The sequence below is a fragment of the Cetorhinus maximus genome, chromosome 3, assembly GCF_964194155.1.
Source record: "Cetorhinus maximus chromosome 3, sCetMax3.hap1.1, whole genome shotgun sequence".
Lineage (NCBI taxonomy): Eukaryota > Metazoa > Chordata > Chondrichthyes > Lamniformes > Cetorhinidae > Cetorhinus > Cetorhinus maximus.
The window spans coordinates 23220359-23241006 of NC_135881.1; the positions used below are offsets into that span (position 1 = coordinate 23220359).

At 46.4% G+C, this 20648-nt stretch overlaps 1 protein-coding gene across 1 annotated transcript in view; it reads left to right on the top strand.

Moving 5' to 3' along the window:
• dpp6a (dipeptidyl-peptidase 6a) overlaps positions 1-20648 on the top strand; it is an 848482-nt gene that overhangs the window by 742765 nt on the left and 85069 nt on the right. The gene's annotated exons all lie outside the window — the stretch shown is intronic.

The following is a 20648-nucleotide window of genomic DNA, read 5'->3' on the forward strand; positions in this document are numbered from 1 at the left end:
TCAAATCTTCTTCCAGTAGAGCAATCTATAGAAACACACAATACTCAGTGCAGAATGTTATCTAATCTTTTGTCCTCTCAGATGCTGACAGACCTGGTACTTATTTCTAGAGTCTTCTCCGTTTTCTAGGTTGCATCATTCTCATTTTTATTCCATTTCACCGCTGAGAGGTTAATCTTTTCCCCAGTAGCCCCCATTTTATAATTAGAACCATAGAAAAGTTACAGCACAGAAGGAGGCCATTCGGCCCATCTTGTCCATGCCAGTCCGAGGACACCCAGGTGCCCTTTCTAATCCCACCTTCCTGCACCCGGCCCATAGCCCTGCAGCTTACAGCACTTTAGGTGCAGATCCAGGTACTTTTTAAAAGGGTTTAAAGTTTCTGCCTCTACCACCAACTTGGGCAGCGAATTCCAGACACCCAATTGTGTTTCTTTTGGAACCCCCTACCCCAGATGCCTTTGGAGGCTCAGTTGCTGTGTATGTTCAAGACTGAGACTGATGGATTTTTTACATAATAAAAACATCAAGGGACACAGGGATAGTGTGGGAAAATCAAGTTGAGGTAGAAGATCAGCGAAGATCTTGTTGAATGGTGGAGAGGGCTCAAAGGGCTGAATGGTCTACTCCTGCTCCTATTTCTTATATTCTTATGTTTCCTTTCTTTAAGAATCATCCAAAGGTGGGTCATTGATTGAACAACAATCGAGGAATAAGACAATAATGAGTTGCCTTAATAAGTAGCTACTGGTGCTTTTTATCACCCTTTTCGTGGGAGGATATAATTAGCACAGATCTTCAAAGATTGACTATCAAGAGAACAGAACTTTGCTTCCCGTGGTTCAGTAACTTCTATCTCTTGACATCTCCTCAGACTATGTCCTGCTGTAATAATTAATCTATACTGCTCTGTTTAGAAAGGCTTCAGGTTTTCAGTGTCTCACTGCACAGACTAAAGGTTGTTGTCAACATATTTCAACTATTGTTTGGATCATGACTCTTAAGAGACATGACATCAATGGGAAGGAATGGATGACACTGCAATGCCTGTGATGTGATTGTTATTGTTCATATTGAGAACTTGGGCCCAGATGGAGAATGACCTTAGGTTGGCACTGAGATAATTATCCCTCCCGTTATACAGCCAATTGCATAGAATTTATTGCATAAAAACAGGCCATTCGGGCCAACTGGTTTATGCCGGTATCCTCCACAAGCCTCTACTCACCCTACCTAATCTAACCTATCAGCATATCCGTTTCCTCCCTTCTCCCTCATGTATGTATGCAGCTTTTGCTAAGGCTATTCATCTCTATTCATCTCACATATTCCACAGTTCCACATTCTAACTGCTCTCTGGGTAAATAATTCCCTGGGTTTCTTACGGATTTATTTGTGGCTATCTTATATTTATGGCCCCTAATTTTTGCCCTCCACCACCACACATCTACCCTGTCAATCCCTTCATATTTCTAGACTCCTATCAGGTCTCCTCTCTTAGAGAAAAGATCCCAGCCTGTTCTGTCTTCCCTGATAGTGCTCTCAGTTCTTGTAAATCCTTTTTGCACCTCCTCCGGTTATTATCCACTTAATCGGAATATAATGGAACCTAAGGGGCTTAAATTTATCTGGCAGCACACTGGTTAAGCACACGAGTGTCCATTTCCTTTGTGTGCTATTTTAATGCAGTCATTAACCTATTTAGGATATAATAAATGGGTTGATAACTGTGTTAAAGATGTGCAGACAGAAATTTAATGTAACTCCATTAATAAATCCTCTAAAAATAGCTGACGGAGCGAATTAGTCCCCATCACCCACCCCACCCCACCCCGCCATCCCCCATCCCCACTGTGTATCTACATATATTTCATAATTTCACATTTCCAACATTCTTGGTTTAAAATCAATGTTATTTAGAGTTTTATTGCTGCAGTGAGTTTTTACACTGACTTTAAATGGGGTTGAATATAATCATTTAAAGCATAGAAGGGTGAATCATTTTTGTTTTGGAATTTCTGATATAGATTTTCAGCTGAAGACATGCTATCAGTAGATACAAAATAATATTGGCTAAAGTAATTGCCCTTCAGCTCCTAAACCATACCCTTTGCCTTTGCACTCCACTGCACTCCCATAATCATCGCTGAATAATTAAAATAAATTTGAATTTGACATTATCCATGAGAAAGTAGTTTGCTTAATAGTCAGCCCATCCACCATCTTCAGCGTCCACTCCCTGTGCACACCATGGCTGCAGTGTGCACCATATATAAAATGTAGCAACTGGCCAAGGCTTCTTCAACACTACCTTCAAAAGCTGCAACTTCTACCATCTGGAAGGACATGGGCAGGAGGTGCACAGGAAAGCCACCAGCTCCAAGCCACACACCATCCTGACGTGGAACTGTGATACTATTACTTCATCGTCGCTGGATCAAAATCCTGAAACATATAACCCAACTGCATTGTGGGTGTATCTCCACCACATGAACTGGAGCGGTTCTAGAAGCCGGCTCACCACCACCACCACCTTCACAAGGGCAAATAGGGGGATGGACGACATATGCAGGCATTGACAGCTATGCCCCTATCCCGAGAATGGACAATATAACTGATGGTCGCTGGTTTAACATCAATATTATCAGGACGAACAGAGTATAATGTCAGAATGATGCAGAAGTTATGCAGCCCATGACAAACCTTTGTGAGCAGTAACTAATTATTGATTGCAGCTTCATTTTATGCAGAGTCAGTGCCATGTTTTAATGCAAGAACAATCTCCATTTGAAATAAAAGTGGGGCTATTAATCATGGCGTGACACAACTTGTCGTTGGTATCATTTAACATTTTTTGTCTTTGTGCAAAAATTTTGTTATTTGCAACTTTTCAATTACTTACACATTATAGTAAAAAAAATAGCAAAGTAGCAGACTTGCACTGATCAAATTGAATGACAAACATTTTACAGAAACCATCCACATGAATAATTTTTTTTATTAGTTCATGGGATTTGGGCGTCGCTGGCTCAGCCACCATTTATTGCCCATCTCTAAATACCCTTGAGAAGATGGTGGTGAGCTGCCTTCCTGAACCGCTGCAGTCCATGTGGTGTAGGTACACCCACAGTGCTGTTAGGGAGGTAATTCCAGGATTTTGACCCAGTGACAGTGAAGGAACAGCAATACATTTCCAAGTCAGGATGGTGAGTGGCTTGGAGAGGAACTTCCAGCTGGGCGGTGTTCCCATCTAATTGCTGCCCTTGTCCTTCTAGATGGTAGTGGTCATGGGTTTGGAAGGTGCTGTCTAAGGAGACTAGATGAGTTCCTGCAGTCCATTTTGTAGATGGTACACACTGTTGCCACTGTACTTTGGTAGTGGAGGGAGTGAATGTTTGAGAATGGGGTGCCAATCAAGTGGGCTGCTTTTTCCTGGATGATGTGAAGCTTCTTGAGTGTTGTGGGAGCTGACCTCATCCTGGCAAGTGGAGAGTATTCCCTCAAACTCCTGACTTGTGCCTTGTAAATGGTGGACAGGCTTTGGGGAGTCAGGAGGTAAGTTATTCATTGCACGATTCCTGGCCTCTGACCTACTCTTGTAGCCACAGTATTTATATGGCTAGTCCAGTTCAGTTTCTGGTCAATGGTAACCCCTAGTATTTTGATAGTGGGGGATTCAGCGATGGTAATGCCATTAAACATCAAGGGGGATGGTTAGATTCTCTCTTGTTGGAGATGGTCATTGCCTGATACTTGAGTGGCGCGAATGTTACTTGCTACTTGTTAGCCCAAACCTGGATACTCTCCAGGTCTTACTGCATTTGGACTTGAACTGCTTCAGTATCTGAGGAGTCATGAATGGTGCTGAACATTGTGCAATCATCAGCGATAATCCCCACTTCTGACCTTACAGTGGAAGGAAGGTCATTGATGAAGCAGCTGAAGATGGTTGGGCCAAGGATACTACCCTGAGGAACTGCTGCAGTGATGTCCTGAAACTGAGATGACTGACCTCCAACAACCACAGCCAATTTCCATTGTGCTAGGTATGACTCCAACCAGTGGAGCGTTTTCCCCCCGATTCTCATTGACTCCAGTTTTGCTAGGGCTGCTTGATGCCACACTCGCTCAAATACTCCTTTGAGATCAAGGACAGTCACTCTCACCTCACCTCTGGAGTTCAGCTCTTTAGTCTATGTTTGAACCAAGGCTGTAATGAGGTCAGGAGCTGACTTCCAAAAGCATTCGCAAAATAATTGCACATGTGGAGCTGCCTTGTGGTACCATAAACAACAATCATCAGCTGGAGGACGGCAACAAGTTTTCAACACTTATATACCATTTAGGTTAGGCCCCAGCTGGGATTTTGTGTACAGTTCTGGTCACCACATTACAGGAAGGACAGAATTGCTCTGGAGAGAGTGCAGAGGAGGGTCACGAGAATGTTGCCAGGACTTGAAAATTCCTTGAAAATTATGAGGAAAGATTAGATATGCTAGTGTTGTTTTCCTTAGAACAGAGGATACTGAGGGGTAACTTAATTGAGGTGTACAAGATTATGAGGGGCCTAGTTAGAGTAGACAGGAAAGACCTGTTCCCCTAGTGGAGAGGCCAATTACCAGGGGCCATTGATTTAAGGTGATTGGTAGGAGGATTAGAGGGGACATGAGGAAAAACTTCTTCACCCAGAGGGTGGTGGGTGTCAGGAATTTGCTGCTGATTTGGTGGTGGAGGAAGTACCCCTCAACTCATTTAAAAGGCATTTGGATCAGCACCCGAAGTGCTGTAACATGCAAGGCTACAGACCAGGTGCTGGAAGATGGGATTAGAATGGGTGGCTAGTTTTTTATTCTTTTCTTTTCAGCCAGCGCAGACACGCTGAACCGAATTGACTCTTTCTGTGCCGTAACCTTTCTATGGTTATATGGTTCTATTTTGAAATCTAACTTGAATTTCTATCATGTCTTTTACAACCTCAGCATGTTCCACAGCCATTGAAGTATTTTTGAAGTCTAATCACTGAAAACACGGCAGCCAATTTGCACACAGCAAGCTCCCATAAACATCAATGTGACAATGACCAAATAGTCTGTGATTTAGATTTATTGAGGGACAAGTATTGGCCAAGATACCGGGGAGAACTCCCCTGCTCTTCTTCAAAATAGTGCTGTTTTGATCTTTTACATCCAACTGAGAGGATGGACCGGGCCTCAGTTTAACATCTTATTCAAAAGGCAGCAATTCTGACAGTGCAGCACTCCCTCAGTACTGCACTGGGAGTTTTAGCCTAGATCTTATTGCTCAGGTTTGTTGTGTGAGACTTAAACCCAACTGAGCCACAGCTGACACAATTATGTGCAACTACAATGTTTATACTTGTCTTATTTCTGCAGCCCCCTTCAAATGCATTTTAAAGTTATAACTTAGTGTGTTTGAGGTACATCAAAATTTATATTTTATCTCCAATTTCCTCACCTCCTCCTAGCTCATGCTGAGGTCAGTTCCACTGGATATCCTCCAGAGCTTTTATTCATTCTTTTATGGGATGTGGGCGTCGCTGGCTAGGCCAGCATTTTTGCCCATCCCTAATTGCCCTTGAGGAGGTGGTGGTGAGCTGCCTTCTTGAACCACTGCAGTCCATGTGGCATAGGAACACCCACAATGGTGTTATGAAAGAAGTTCCAGGATTTTGACCCAGCGATGATGAAGGAACAATGATATACTTCCAAGTCAGGATCATGTGTGGCTTGGAGGGGAACTTGCAGGTGGTGGTGTTCTCATCTGCTGCCCTTGTTCTTCTAGATGGTAAAGGTCGTGGGCTTGGAATCTGCTGTCGAAGGAGCCTTGGTGAGTTGGTGCAGTGCATCTTGTAGACCTCCTCCAGTTTCTGAAAGGGTGCTGGAAGCGGAAGGGATTTGAATAAATACTTGAAGAAAAAAACATTTGTAGGGCAATGGGGACAGAACAAGGAGGTGAGACTAATTGGATAGCTTTATCAAAGAACCTCTACAGGCACAATGGGCAGAGTGTTCTATCATTCTATGATTTTACAACAGTCAGTGTATAATTAGTTCATGCTTCTCTTTTACTAAATTGCCTCAGGAGTTTTCTGCCTTTGTGTTGTTGTGTTGCCATGAAGTGGCAATAGCTTCTTAAACTTTAGCGTCAGGTGCACATGGAGCTTGAATCTGGTTGGAAGCCAAGGTGAGAAACAAGCCATATGTCGCACTGTCCTTTTTTATCAAGCTGGAGAATATCAGGTGGACAGTATTTGTTTTTTCCAGAGCTATGTCTCTGCATACACTCTCTGCTCCTAAGAGACCATGTAACGAACTGCTCCAGTTCCCATCACTCCACTATCGGTGCCTGTTCTTTCAAACCCCTACATCCCTCTACCGTATCACCTCCACCCTGTATCAAAAGCTTCCAGCAAAACCTTTGCTTTGGTTTTGTTTTTGGTACATTGTAAGTCTATGTTCTTTCTCCTCTATCCGGTATCTATCTTTCTTCTGCCCTGTGATGAAGCCTGCGGCATTTTCCTTTACACTAGACGCTCTTTACAAATTAAAGCTGATGCATTACTTAATAATTCTGCTGCAAAGAAGATAAATTATATCTGTCAAAAAAGCTTTGATAGTTACCCCAGTTACTTGTGCTTCAAAAGCTAACTAAAGTGAGACCCATAATGCTCCATGCTCTTCAGAAGTGAGTCAATGATATATTCAAGCTAACAAATTGATTTGAGTTTTGCTAGCTGCATTATTCACACAGCGCTTTGGTCTCACTGGGGCAGATTTTCCTGGTCCTGCTGCGTGGAGTTATTGGGTTGCCCGAACGAGCAAGTACAGGAAAATCAGGTAAGATGTCGCTAAAGGAGTGCACTTGACTTTTTTTATTCCACCGATCACATCAATGACTACACTTCAAAAAGGGATTTCATTGGCTGTAAACTGTTTTGGGACATTTTGAGGTTGTAAAAGGCACGATATCAATGCTAGACTTTTTTGTTTTGAATTTAAACGGGTTGAGTATTAGGTAAGGTTCCTTATTAGCAATTCATTCCTCCAAACCCAATTTGCCTACACTCACTGCTATCAAGTGCAGAGCAAGGAATGTTTTCTCCATTGAGTTTCCATCAGACGTCTCAATAGTGTAGATAAGGAGAAACTGTTTCCATTGGCAGGAGGGTAGATAGACAAAGGACACAGCTTCAAGGTAATTGGCAAAATAAGCAGAAGGGCAATGAAGAGATTTTTCTTTATGCAGTCAGACATTATAATCTGGATTGCACTGTCGGAATGGCTGGGGAAAGCAGATTCAACAGCAACATGAAAATTGGATCAATGGGGAATTAGATCCCTACTGAAGAAAGAAAAAACTGCAAAGCTAAGTGGAAAATGCAGCAGAATGGAACAAACTGGATAGCTCTTCTGGATAGCCAGCATGGGCAGAATAGATTGAATGCCTCTCTTCTATGCTGTATGATTCTATGAATCTATGAGTTTTCACAGATGGATCTTGGCTTTCTGAAATGTTGTAAAATGGTTGATTACGAGTTGGCATTCTGTTTCACATCTCCCCTCCAACTTTTATTTCCATCGACTTGCTTGGACATTGGCCTCCGACTCACCGGGTCCCGTTTTACACTGTCACGCCCAATCACAATACACCCCCATGGTCTTAAGATTAGCTACTGGCAAAGATGGGATTTCCCTAAACATTGCCGTGCCTCAAGGATCTAGCAAAGCCATCAAAACCTCGCAGGCGGGAGAGTGCTGAGAATGTGGGCTATCGAAAATGAATTATTTCAACTAATTATTTTCACAGAGTCCAGCTAAAGGTTGTCGCTGGGGTGAGATATCTCTTTTGTTCTGAGAAAAGACTAGGAAGCTCTGATTGGACTGGGGTGAATGGATGTGGCCACAGACTATTAAAGGGCAATGGTTTGTTAGAAAGCTGAGCGGGATGGGGTGATAAATGGTTTGGGAAAAGCCGTAAATCATTTTTTCTTGTAATGCCGGCGATTTCCCATCTTTGTGCCTTTTCAGTCAGCTGTTCAAACAGACATTTAACCTTAAGTGACACTCGGATGTTTCTAACCCATTAAGACTTCCTGGAGGCAGTTGTGTCCAAAACAGCAAGATGAAAAATAATTTGAAGCTGTGACAGATTTTAAATCACTGATAACCAGCAACTACTTTGTCCCTTGGAGAATCGCATTCATTCTGTGGAGGAATCATTGTATTCTGACCATCAAACCCAAACCTTCTGATGCAGTCAAGTACATGTTCCTTTGCAACGGAATATCTCACCCCACCTCGGAATGTGGAGATGTTAGGAAAAACTAACTAAATCCTTGCCCAAAGAAGCACCGCCAGTCCCTGTGGAGAACCTCTCATCCCTGGGCGTCATACTGAAGTTGAACAAGTGGCTGTTCGTGGGACACTGCCAAAAGTTTAGGTCACTGTAACTCAAGGCCCTGCAAAACAGACTGACGCTAATCACTCAGTGCATGGGATCATAGATGCCTTTACAGGGGAGCTAGATAAATACATGAGGGAGAAAGGAATTGAAAGTTAAGCTGATAAGGTGCAATGAACTAGGGTGGGGAGGCTGCCATCGAGGAGTTGCGTTGGACAACCTGTTTCTGTGCCGTACATTTTATGTAATTCCATGTAGTGAATTTCATACATTTGACACTCTGTTGAGAATACTTTGAAATGACTGGTACCAGGAAAACATGTCCGAACTGGTCTTGTGCACCTGAAACACCTAACTTGTATAAACAAACATTGTGAAATTGACAGCAGAGATCAGAGAGCCTAAGCTGTCATGCAAATAATGTTTCTTCTGGGGAGCAGTTGTTCTAATATTCTAATAGCTGCCTGTGATCTCAGCCAAGTATTCAAGGCTCTGTTTTTACACATTGGTTCATTGGTTCTAGAAAGTGTACAGTCGCTCAATGGGCATGGAAGTGTATAGCTTGGCATGGGGGCATGAGGGGCCAAAGCAGGTGGGTGGAAGGGTGGAGCTTGGCATAGGGGGCATGAGGGGCCATGGGAGGGTGTGGATGGGGGGGGACATAACTTGGCATAGGGGGCATGAGAGGGTCCTTTTGAACTTACCTTTTAAAAGGTCCCCTCATGCAGACTAAGGTTCACGACTCCTCAGAGGTGCCATGAGCCACAACTCTTTGAAAACCTGGCCCAACTCCATGAAAATTGCAGACTTGTAGGGGATGCCCACTTTGGCCAGGTCAGGAGTGCTGGATGCAGGCTTTTGACAGGAACCACCCCCTCACTGTTTAAAACCGTTCCTAAAAGTCAGAGAGCCCGGGAATAGGGTTGACAATCCCGGAATCGCAACCCGCCTGCCATTCTCAAAGGGCTCCCGAGTCAACGCGACTCGGAGAAAATCCAGGCCGTTAGCTCTGTTTCTCTCTCCACAGATGCTGCCTGACATGCTAAATATTTCCAGCATTTTCTGGGTTTTTTTTCCAAATGGCTCAGAAAGTTCTGATACTAGCACCAAAGAAAGGGTGGTCTGGTGTCCAGCTTTGTAGAAAAGCACGGGGGAAATTCCTGAATTCAGAGGGTAAGAAACAGAAAGACAGGGAATTTTCACTACCATTGGCCATGTTGTCTGGACTGCAATTATCGCCTGGAGACCTTCCTGCCGGTGAATGTGTGGCTTAGTCCCTGCCACCCTGCTAAACCACAGGCCCCTAAGCCACTGCCCTTCAGTCAATCCCAGGTAAACCTGCCTGGCATGGTCTACCCAATGTGTGGCATAACAATGATTCCAAACAGTGTATCTTCAGTGCCATCTAACACCTTCAGCAGCCCTTTCCTGCTTCTGCCTGTCTCCCGTAGCCAAGCCACAAGGGTTTTTTTTCATTTATGGGCTTAGGGCTTCGCTGGCTGGGCCAGCATTTATTGCCCATCCCTAGTTGCCCTTGAGAAGGTGGTGGTGAGCTGCCTTCTTGAATCGCTGCAGTCCATGTGGTGTAGATACACCCACAGTGCTGTTAGAAAGGAAGTTCCAGAATATTGACCTAGTGACAGTGAAGGAACGGCGATATATTTCCAAGTCAGGATGGTGAATGGTTTGGAGGGGAACTTCCAGGTGGTGGTGTTCCCATACATCTAATGCCCTTGCCCTTCTAGATGGTAGTGGTCATGGGTTTGGAAGGTGCTGTCAAAGGGGCCTTTGTGAGTTTCTGCAGTGCATCTTGCAGATGTTACACACTGCTGCTATTGTGCATCGGTGGTGGAGGGAGTGAATGTTTGTGGAAGGCATGCCAATCAAGCGGGCTGCTTTATCCTAGATGGTCTTGTTGGAGCAGCACTCATCCAGGCAAGTGGAGACTATTCCAGCACACTCCTGACTTGTGCCTTGTAGATGGTGGACAGGCTTTGGGGAGTCAGGTGAGTTAATCAATGCAGGATTCCTAGCCTCTGACCTGCTCTTCCACAGTATTTATATGGCTAGTCCAATTCAGTTTCTGGTCAATGGTAACCTCCAGGATGTTGATAGTGGGGGATTCAGCGATGGTAATGCCATTGAATGTCAAGGGGCGATGGTTAGATTCTCTCTTGTTGGAGGTGGCCACTGCCTGACACTTGTGTGGCGTGAATGTTACTTGCCATTTGTCAGCCCAAGCCTGGATTTTGACCAGGTCTTGCTGCATTTGGACATGGACTGCTTCAATGTCAGAGGATTCGTGAATGGTGCTGAACATTGTGCAATCATCAGCGAACATCCCCACTTCTGACCTTATGATGGAAGGAAGGTTATTGATGGTGGGACTTAGGAATCTACCCTGAGGAACTCCTGTGGTGGTGTTCTAGAACTGAGATAGAAACATAGAAAATAGGAGCAGGAGTAGGCCATTCAGCCCTTCGAGCCTGCTCCATCATTCATTATGATCATGGCTGATCATCCAACTCAATAGCCTGCTCCAGCTTTCTCCCCATATCCTTTGATCCCTTTCGCCCCAAGAGCTATATCTAACTCCTTCTTGAAAATATACAATGCTTTGGCCTCAACTACTTTCTGTGGTAGCGAATTCCACAGGCTCACCACTCTCTGGGTGAAGAAATTGCTTCTCATCTCAGTCCTAAATGGTCTACCCCATATCCTCACACTGTGACCCCTGGTTCTGGACTCCCCCACCATCGGGAACATCCTTCCTGCATCTACCCTGTCTTGTCCTGTTAGAATTTTATAGGTTTCTACGAGATCCCACCTCATTCTTCTGAACTCCAGCGAATATAATCCTAACCGACTCAATCTCTCCTCATATGTCAGTCCTGCCATCCCAGGAATCAGCCTGGTAAACCTTCGCTGCACTCCCTCTATAGCAAGTACATCCTTCCTCAGATAAGGAGACCAAAACTGCACGCAATATTCCAGGTGTGGTCTCACCAAGGCCCTGTACGATTGCAGCAAGATATCCCTGCTCCTGTACTCAAATCCTCTCACTATGAAGGCCAACATACCATTTGCCTTCTTTACCGCCTGCTGCACCTGCATGCTTACCTTCAGCGACTGGTGTACGAGGACACCCAGATCTTGTTGCACATTCCTGTCTCTCAATTTATAGCCATTCAGATAATAATCTGCCTTCCTGTTTTTGCTTCCAAAGTGGATAATCTCACATTTATCCACATTATACTGCATCTGCCATGCATTTGCCCACTCACTCAACTTGTCCAATGAGATGATTGACCTCCAACAACCACAACCATCTTCCTTTGTGCTAGGTGCAATGAGTGCAACACAACTTTGTATCTCTTTTCTTGGTCTCATTCCTGTATTGCACATCTTGCTGCACAGACTCTCTCCTTAGAGTTCTTCACAAGCAAATATGATGAACTCAAGCTTTGCCAGCTGCATGGCCAAATGAAAGAGTTAGCATTTTTCTAAAGGTCAGAGCTGCAAGCAGTGAACTTAATGAAGGGAGAGATTTTGGAGGACCACCAGATCAGTGGACGTGAATAATAGAGGGAACATATCTGCACCAGAGTGTAGATCTCGTGGCAATGTTGCACTGGATTGGTAAGAGGGAGGAGGAGTTCTCTCTTTAATGGGAGCCAGTGGCATTGTGGTAGTGTCAGTGGATTAGTAATTCAGTCGGCCCAGACTAATGCTCTGGGGCCACGGGTTCAAATCCCACCACGGCAGTTGGTGGAATTTAAATTCAATTCAATTGAATCTGGAATTGAAAGCTCATCTCAGCTATTGATTGCTGTAAAAATCCATCTGGGTTCATTTAATGACTTTTAGGGAAGGAAATCTGCCATCCTTACCTGGCCTGGCCTATCTGTGACTCCAGGCCCACTGCAATGTGATTGACTCTTAACTGCATTCTCAAATGGCCTGGCAAGCCACTCAGTTCAAGGACAGTTAGGGATGGGTAACAAATGCTGGTCTTGCTGGTGACGCCCACATCCCATGAATGAATAATGAAAACAAATAATAAATTGGAAGTGCAGGGTATAGAACAGGGTGTCTGACTTTCCAGGCAATGGGTATTTCGCAGTTAGACTTAGCTACCAATGACATTCTGGGAAGTAGTGCTCGAGGAGGCTCGGTTTTTCCAGGTAGACTGTGACCTGAGTTGTGCCAGCTGATCATTGATGAACTGCAAGGAGATTCATCTGAAGAGCATTACCAGTGGCAGGACTGTCACTACTTCCTTCAGTAGTTTCTGTCAAAGAGTCCCGCAGGCTCCCACAGTAGACCTGAGACTTTGGTTTGGAAAGAAAGATCTCGCATGTGTATAGCTACCTTTCCTACACTTCCAAACTACTTCATTGCTTTGGAATGTCCTGGGGTTGCAAAAGGCCCTGGATAAATGTAAGTTCTTTCCTTTTATTTATCTGATTTTGTGAAATTACAGGACCAAGATTTTTTTCCCCAAAAAAAGCCTAAGTACATTACAGGATGGTTCAAAGTTAACATTACATAAAGTGCAAAACGCATCAGTTTCTTCCAGTTCTGTATTTGTAAGCTTACTCACCTCCAAGACAAGACAAAGTGTTATCAGCTGCTGCCTGTCTTCGGCAACAGCTAGCTGATGGCATCGTCCATGTCCTGATCACACGCTGGCCTGTAAAGGATTGTTAATGGTCATGATAACATCTTCATGTTTTATTAGTTTCTAAAGAAGCTCATGAATAATTCACACCTCTGCAAATGAAGAGATCTGATTGCTGCTCAGAGGAGACTTGTATCAGTAGTTATAAGCAGGCCTGGATTTGGAGCCTGCTCAGCGCTCACCGCTCATAGCCGCTGTCTTGAATGATTTGGCAGCGAGTGAGTTGAAAGGGTGCTGTGAAGGATTTAATTCTGCAGCCGCTGGAAGTCCAGCCCTGAGTGGGGGCAGCGGGGGTGCTGGAGACTGGGATGTGGATGGAGATGGGAGGAGACCCTTCTGCAGCGTCTCTGGGAATGCAAATTGCCTTCCAACGCTAAAAACCTAATTGGCAGCACCTCAGCACACAAATGTGCACCTTCCTAACTTCAGACCCTGATTACAGAAGATGAAGATAGGGCACAGCTGTTGTTTACTTGTCTGTCACATTAATGCCAATATTGTAGCCACTGTACACACTGCCATATTTGATGTCAGAATCAAAGACAATTTCTCATTAAAATCTGTCCCCTGTGTTTTGTATTTCTGTAATCATACTGTGTGTTTTGACAAGACTTGAGGTTGCTGTAAGCTGGTTATGTAAAGTCAGAGACAAAATATTGTATCCCTGAGTATACCTTTGCTCTGTACCCTCCTAGTTACCATCTCCTCTGAATTCAAGGTCAGATAACGCTGTGGAAACTTGTCTTTGTTGCATGCTTTATATGCATAATAAGATGATGAGATAAATGCAGATTTCTGTAGCGAGGAACTCGATATACGGGGAATGAAATTCAATGTCGAGAAATGTGACAGCATGCGAATCAACAGGACCTGATGCCCATCAGTACCCAGCTGCACAATGCATGATATCCCCCCCCCCCTTGACGTTGCTAAAGAATGCCGTTATTTAGGAATCCACATCCAAAATAATTTAAAGTGGAACATACAAAGTCAACAAGCAGCTTCCAAGGCATCAAAGGGGCTTGAGTTTGTGAACCGGAGCTTCCATCATTCTTCAACTGCAGTGAAGGAGATGCTGTGCCAAACGCTAGTCAGACCACACCGCGAATATGGCGTAGCAGCTTCCGACCCATATACGGCTAAAAATATGACCCTCTGTGAGAAAGCTCAACAGCAGGCAATGACTCGCAAGATACCAGTGTCTCCCAGTTGGCCACGCTAGGTTGGCACACTCTCCAGAACCAAAGAAAGGCCCACAGGTTGACATGCCTCTATAAAATTTTGAGTGAACAATTAAGTATTTCTAACAGTATATCGGGTCCAAAAGTGACCGGGTTCAAAGCGTTCAGAACCAACAGCTCCATCTGCCCCAATGTGCTTCCTTTGTCGATTCCTTTTTCCCAAATTATTAAGCAATTAAGAACTGGAACAACCTCCCAGAAACCTTAATCTCCATGCTCTTGAAGGAACCATTTAAGGAAAATCTCTGGAACTTCTTTAATTAATGTGACCATCGACTGCACTCATTGTGCACCTCCGGTGAAAATTCTCTAGTGGAGAACTACAGAAGGACAGTGATTTAAAAACATAAGAGATAGGAGCAGGATTAGGTCATTCAGTCCTTTGAGCCTGCTCCATCATTCAGCAAGATCATGGCTGACCTGATTGTGGCCTTAAATCCACTTTCCTGCCTTCCTCCCGTACCCCTTACCTCATTTGTGGAGCAAAAATCTGTCTAACTCAGCCTTGAATATATTCAATGACTCAGTTTCCATTGCTCTCTGGGGTAGAGAATTCCAAAGATTAACGACCATCTGAGAGAAGAAATTCCTCCTCATCTCCATTTTAATGGGAGACCCCTTATTCTGAAACTGTGCCCCCTACTTCTACATCCCTCCACGAAGGGAAACATCCTTTCAGCATCCACCCTGTCAAGTGCTCTCAGGATCTTATATGTTTCAATAAGATCACCTCTCATTCCTCCAAACTCCAATGAATACAGGCCCAGCCCACTCAACCTTTCCTCAGAAAGACAACCCCTTCACCCAAAGAGTCAACCTTTGAATTTATAGGCCATTCATGACCTCTGAGCACCCCAAAGTGTTTTATAGATAATAATGTACTTTCTAAGTACTATTATAATATAAGAAACATGGCAGCCAATTTGCACACAGCAAGCTCGCACAAAGAGCAATGTGATATTAATCAGATGATCTGTTTTCATGGACCAGAATTTTCACGTCGATGTGCGGGGGTGGGCCCTGCAAGCTGACGGGTAAAATGGTGCGCAGTGACATCGGGCGAACATCCTGATGTCACCGCGGGCTATCGCGATATTCCGATGGGCGGGCACGCGATGATCTCTGATGCGCGCCCACCATTAATTAGCGGGCCACTTAAGGCAGTAACGACACCAATTTTTCGGGGCCCGTGCAATTTTCAGTTCGTCGCACGGGCACAACGGACAGGCAGGTAGGCCGCATTTTTATAAACCTCATCCACGGGCAGGATAAGAGGGGTGAATGGGGTCACGAGTGTTACTTGTTAGACATTTAATGCTTAAAGTTACTGATACTTGCCTGTGTGAGCAGGAATAGTTCAAAATTCTTCGCAGTTGCTTGGACAGGAGTAACAGCCTTTAGGTCAGGACTCTGAGTAAATATAATTTTTGCGGCTTTGCTGGTTTCAGGAAGCCTTCCCTTAGCCTGGGAATGGGAGTTGTGCTATCCACTGGAGGCACCTCCTCTGAGGAGGAAGGGAGGGCCAGAAGGGGGAGGAGGCCAGGAGTCCACATTCAGCCTCCAGGGGAATGGAGAGGTGCAGGCACAATGGGCGCAGGGCCAAGAGGTTGTCCAAGGTGGAAGGGCCGCAGAAGACGCCACTACCCTGCTGCCAGGGTATACAGGCGGGGAAGCAGCTACCCCAATATGACTGAGGTGCAATGCCGAAGGAGGCTCCGTCTCTCAAGGGAGTCAGTGACCTCCAGTTGTCAGATGATAGGCCCTGAGATCTGCGCCAACTGTGCAGGAGGGCACCCCATGCCAGTGGCGCTGAAGGTCATGGCTGCCTTCAACTTCTATGCCTCTGGTTCCTTCCAGAAAAGGGGGCAGTGAAGGAAGAAGATGTAGGCGCATTTGCTCCTGCTGCACACGATGAGTCCAGCAGTGAGTCCGAGAATGAGCATACACAGGAGAATGTTGAGGGGATAGATGCTGACCCGGGCATCTTCCAGGGAGGCAGGTACACCTATGAGGCTAGCACACCACAGGGGTCGGTGAGTGATCTTTGCGGTGTCTCCCAATCAGCTGTCCACACTTGTGTCAAGCAGGTTACAGACACTCTGTTCCAGCATTGACCTTCATCCACTTCCGTTGGGACCAGGCAAGTCAGGCACAGCGAGCCAGAGGCTTCACGGCCATTGCTGGCTTCCCCCGCGTCCAGGGTGCAATAGACTGTAGACATGTGGCCATCAAGGCACCAGCAGGTGAGCCCGGTGCCTTCATCAACAGGAAGGGCTTCCACTCCATGAACGTGCAGATAGCGTGTGATCACAGGATGCTGATTCTTCAAGTCTGTGCAAGGTACCCAGGCAGCTCACACGACGCCTACATCCTCAGACACTCCCAGGTCCCGAGGCTCTTCAGTGCTCCGGCTCGGCTGGATGGATGGCTGCTGGGTGACAAGGGCTATCCCTTGTAAAGGTGGCTCATGACACCTCTCTGCCATCCAAGAACAGAAGCTGAGCAGCGCTACAACAGGAGCCACGCCTCCACAGGGGCTGTGGTAGAGAGAACCATAGGTCTTCTCAAGATACACTTCCGATGCCTGGACCGCTCAGGGGGCGCACTCCAGTACCCCCGAGATCATGTCACTGATAGTGGTAGCATGCTGCGCTCTCCACAGTCTGGCGCAGAAAAGGGGGCAGTGAAGGAAGAAGATGTAGGCGCATTTGCTCCTGCTGCACACGATGAGTTCAGCAGTGAGTCCGAGGATGAGCATACACAGGAGAATGTTGAGGGGATAGATGCTGACCCGGGCATCTTCCAGGGAGGCAGGGACACCTATGAGGCTTTAATCCAACGAATCTCCAGCTAGCCCATCACAGATCGACCTCCAACACAAGCCAGGGCTGCAGGCTCCATACTCGACACCTGAGACCAACATCTGCCTGGTTAGGAACATTAACTATGTGCCTTGTCAATAAAGCTCAATGGCAAACAAATCACTTATAACATCACGGATTCCCCTTCACGAAATCACTGAATCACAGAATCACAGTGCAGAAGAGGCCCTTTGACCCATCGAGTCTGCACCGACATGTGAGAAACACCTGACCTACCTACCTAATCCCATTTACCAGCACTTGGCCCATAGCCTTGAATGTTATGACGTGCCAAGTGCTCATCCAGGTACTTTTTAAAGGATGTGAGGCAACCCGCCTCCACCACCCTCCCAGGTAACACATACCAGACCGTCACCACCCTTTGGGTAAAAAGGTTTTTCCCCCCTAAACCTCCTGCCCCTCACCTTGAACTTATGTCTCCTCGTGACTGACCCTTCAACTAAGGGGAACAGCTGCTCCCTATCCACCCTGTGCTTGCCCCTCATAATATTGTCACCTCGATCAGGTCGCCCCTCAGTCTTCTCTGCTCCAACAAAAACAGCCCAAGTCTATCCAACTTCTCTTCATAACTTAAATGTTTCATCCCACGCAAAATCCTGGTGAATCTCCTCTGCACCCCCTCCAGTGCAATCACATCCTTCCTATAATGTGGTGACCAGAACTGCACACGGTACTCCAGCTGTGGCCTCACCAAGGTTCTATACAACTCCAACATGACCTCCCTACTTTTGTAATCTATGCCTCGATTGATAAAGGCAAGTGTCCCAAATGCCTTTTTCACCACCGCACTAACATGCCCCTCCATCTTCAGAGATCCATGGACACACACGCCAAGGCCCCTTTGTTCCTCAGAACTTCCTAGTGTCATGCCGTTCATTGAATACTTTCTTGTCAAATTACTCCTTCCAAAGTGTATCACCTCACACTTTTCAGGGTTAAATTCCATCTGCCACTTATCTGTCCATTTGACCATCCCGTCTATATCTTCCTGTAGCCCTAGACACTTAACCTCACTGTTAACCACCCGGCCAATCTTTGTGTCATTCCCAAATTTACTAATCCTACCCCCTATATAGTCATCAATGTTGTTTATATAAATGACGAATAATAGGGGACCCAGCACAGATCCCTGTGGTACGCCACTGGACACTGACTTCCAGTCACTGTAGCATCCTTCTGTCATCACCCTCTGCCTCCTTCAACTAAGCCAATTTTGAATCCACCTGATCAAATTACCCTGTATCCCATGTGCATTTGCCTTCTTTGTAAGTCTCCCACGTGGGACCTTGACAAAGGCTTTGCTGAAATCCATATAAACTACATCAACTGCACTACCCTCATCTCCACACCTGGTCACCTCCTCAAAAAATTCAATCAAATTTGATAGGCATGACCTCCCTCTGACAAAGCCATGCTGACTATCCCTGATCAAACCTTGCCTCTCCAAGTGGAGATAGATACTCTCCTTCAGAACTTTCTCCAATAGTTTCCCTACCACTGACGTGAGACTCACTGGTCTGTAGTACCCTGGTTTATCTCTACAACCCTTCTTAAATAGTGGAACCACATTAGCTGTTCTCCAGTCCTCTGGAACCTCCCCCGTGGCCAGAGAGGAATTAAAAATTTGGGTCAGAGCCCCTGCGATCTCCTCCCTTGCCTCCCTTCTGTAGATTTCCCCACAAGTAGCTGTTCCCAATCTACCTTTGCCAATTCCTGCCTTATTTTACTAAAATCCGCTCTCCCCCAATCCAAAACATTTTTTTCACCTTCACCTGCAGAAGTAAGGAATCACACTGAGCCATGCTCACATATAAAAATTTAATGAATTAAAAAAACGAAGCAGAAAATAAAATGAATGCAAAGGTGTTACACATCACACCGACTTGTCATCAACAAATAGCAGGGCAACGTAAAACCAACAGCGAGAAGCCTAAGGTGCCTTACGTTTACATTTCCAGATGCTACATCTAGGTGCTCCCCCCTCGCTGGCACCGGCATTGGAGACAGCCTGCTCACTGTGCTGTCCTGATGACCTCGATGACCTTGGCGGGCACCCTCTGGCCCGTGGAGCCTTTGATGGCCCCGCCTGGGAGGGAGTGGCCATTTCCATGGCTGACATCTCCCGAGTCCCTGCAGCCCCATTGGATCCCATGGTCACTGGCAGAGGAATGGAGGAGCTGCTACCCTCATCCAGAGCGCCCTGAGAGGAGCCCGCGGAGACGGCAGGCAGCTCCTGCGCTGACGTGAGGTCGCTTTAGACCTCCCTGCCCACCATTGATGGATGGGCACTGAGCTGGGATACTTGATGCCCAATCCATCTCCCACACTGACCAGCTGAGGTAATAACGCTGTGAGGGCTTGCAGGTCCGAGCCCAACCCCAGGAGGCCCTCATTGCTCTCCTGGAGGAACCTCTCCACGAAAGTCACCATTCTCTCTATGGAGGAAGCATGGCACTCGGCCATGAGGCTCATTGTATCGGTGATGCTCCGCATGGATTCCCCCAGCGCGAGGACCATGCCTCATGTATCCCCACAAGATCCTCCCGCATACCCTGTTGGACTTCCAGTGTCTGCTGCCTCATGGGCGACTCCAGCGGCACATTATCAGCCACTGACCGAGCATGTACCTGGTCCCCAGCAGTCCTCCAACTGCTGGCCCCATGGGCACTCTGTCTCTGCCCACCTCAAGGGAATATGAAGTGCCCTCACCGCCGTGCCCTGAGACACTAGCCGATGATCTAATTCCCGCCGAGGTGCTAGTATCTGCGCTGGTGCCTTCCTGGCAGAGATGGTGTGACGCTGGTGCTTCCATTTGTTCAGGGCCCTCAGGTGTCTGAGGTGGCCGCTCTTCCTCCTCCTCCTCCGGCCCTGCTCCGGTGATACTGAAAGGAAGAACAAGGACATTTGATTAGTTAAAGTGGAGACAATGTCAATGTGCATGCCTGGCCCCCGGATCAGTCAGCACTCATCCTTCCATAATCAATGATCAACCCATGCTGGAAGCTTAAATCGCTGAACATTCAACAGTGGGATGGCTGCTGGGACACACATGGTTACCTCAGTGCCTGGCACTCTTACCTCCCACGGGTACCCCAGCCTCACCGCCACCTGTGAACCTGGGCGCATGGTGCCTCTCCAGCTCCATTGCCTCCTGCTCGTATCTGATGATGGCCAACTGGGCCTCCACCAGCCCACATCTGCTCAGCAGCGTTGTGAGCTGTCTTCTCCTGAAAAGGAGAGAGGAGCATTGATTAGTCCACCCTGTACCTGGATTCCCACTGCATCCCTGCCGCCCCAGCCTGAGTGGGACATTGCAGGGCTGCAGTGAATCCTCACCCTGCAGCTGCCACACACTCACACCAAGAAGCCAGGGCTGACCCCACCCCTTGTCCACATGCTGCCTCCATCACATTTATCACCACA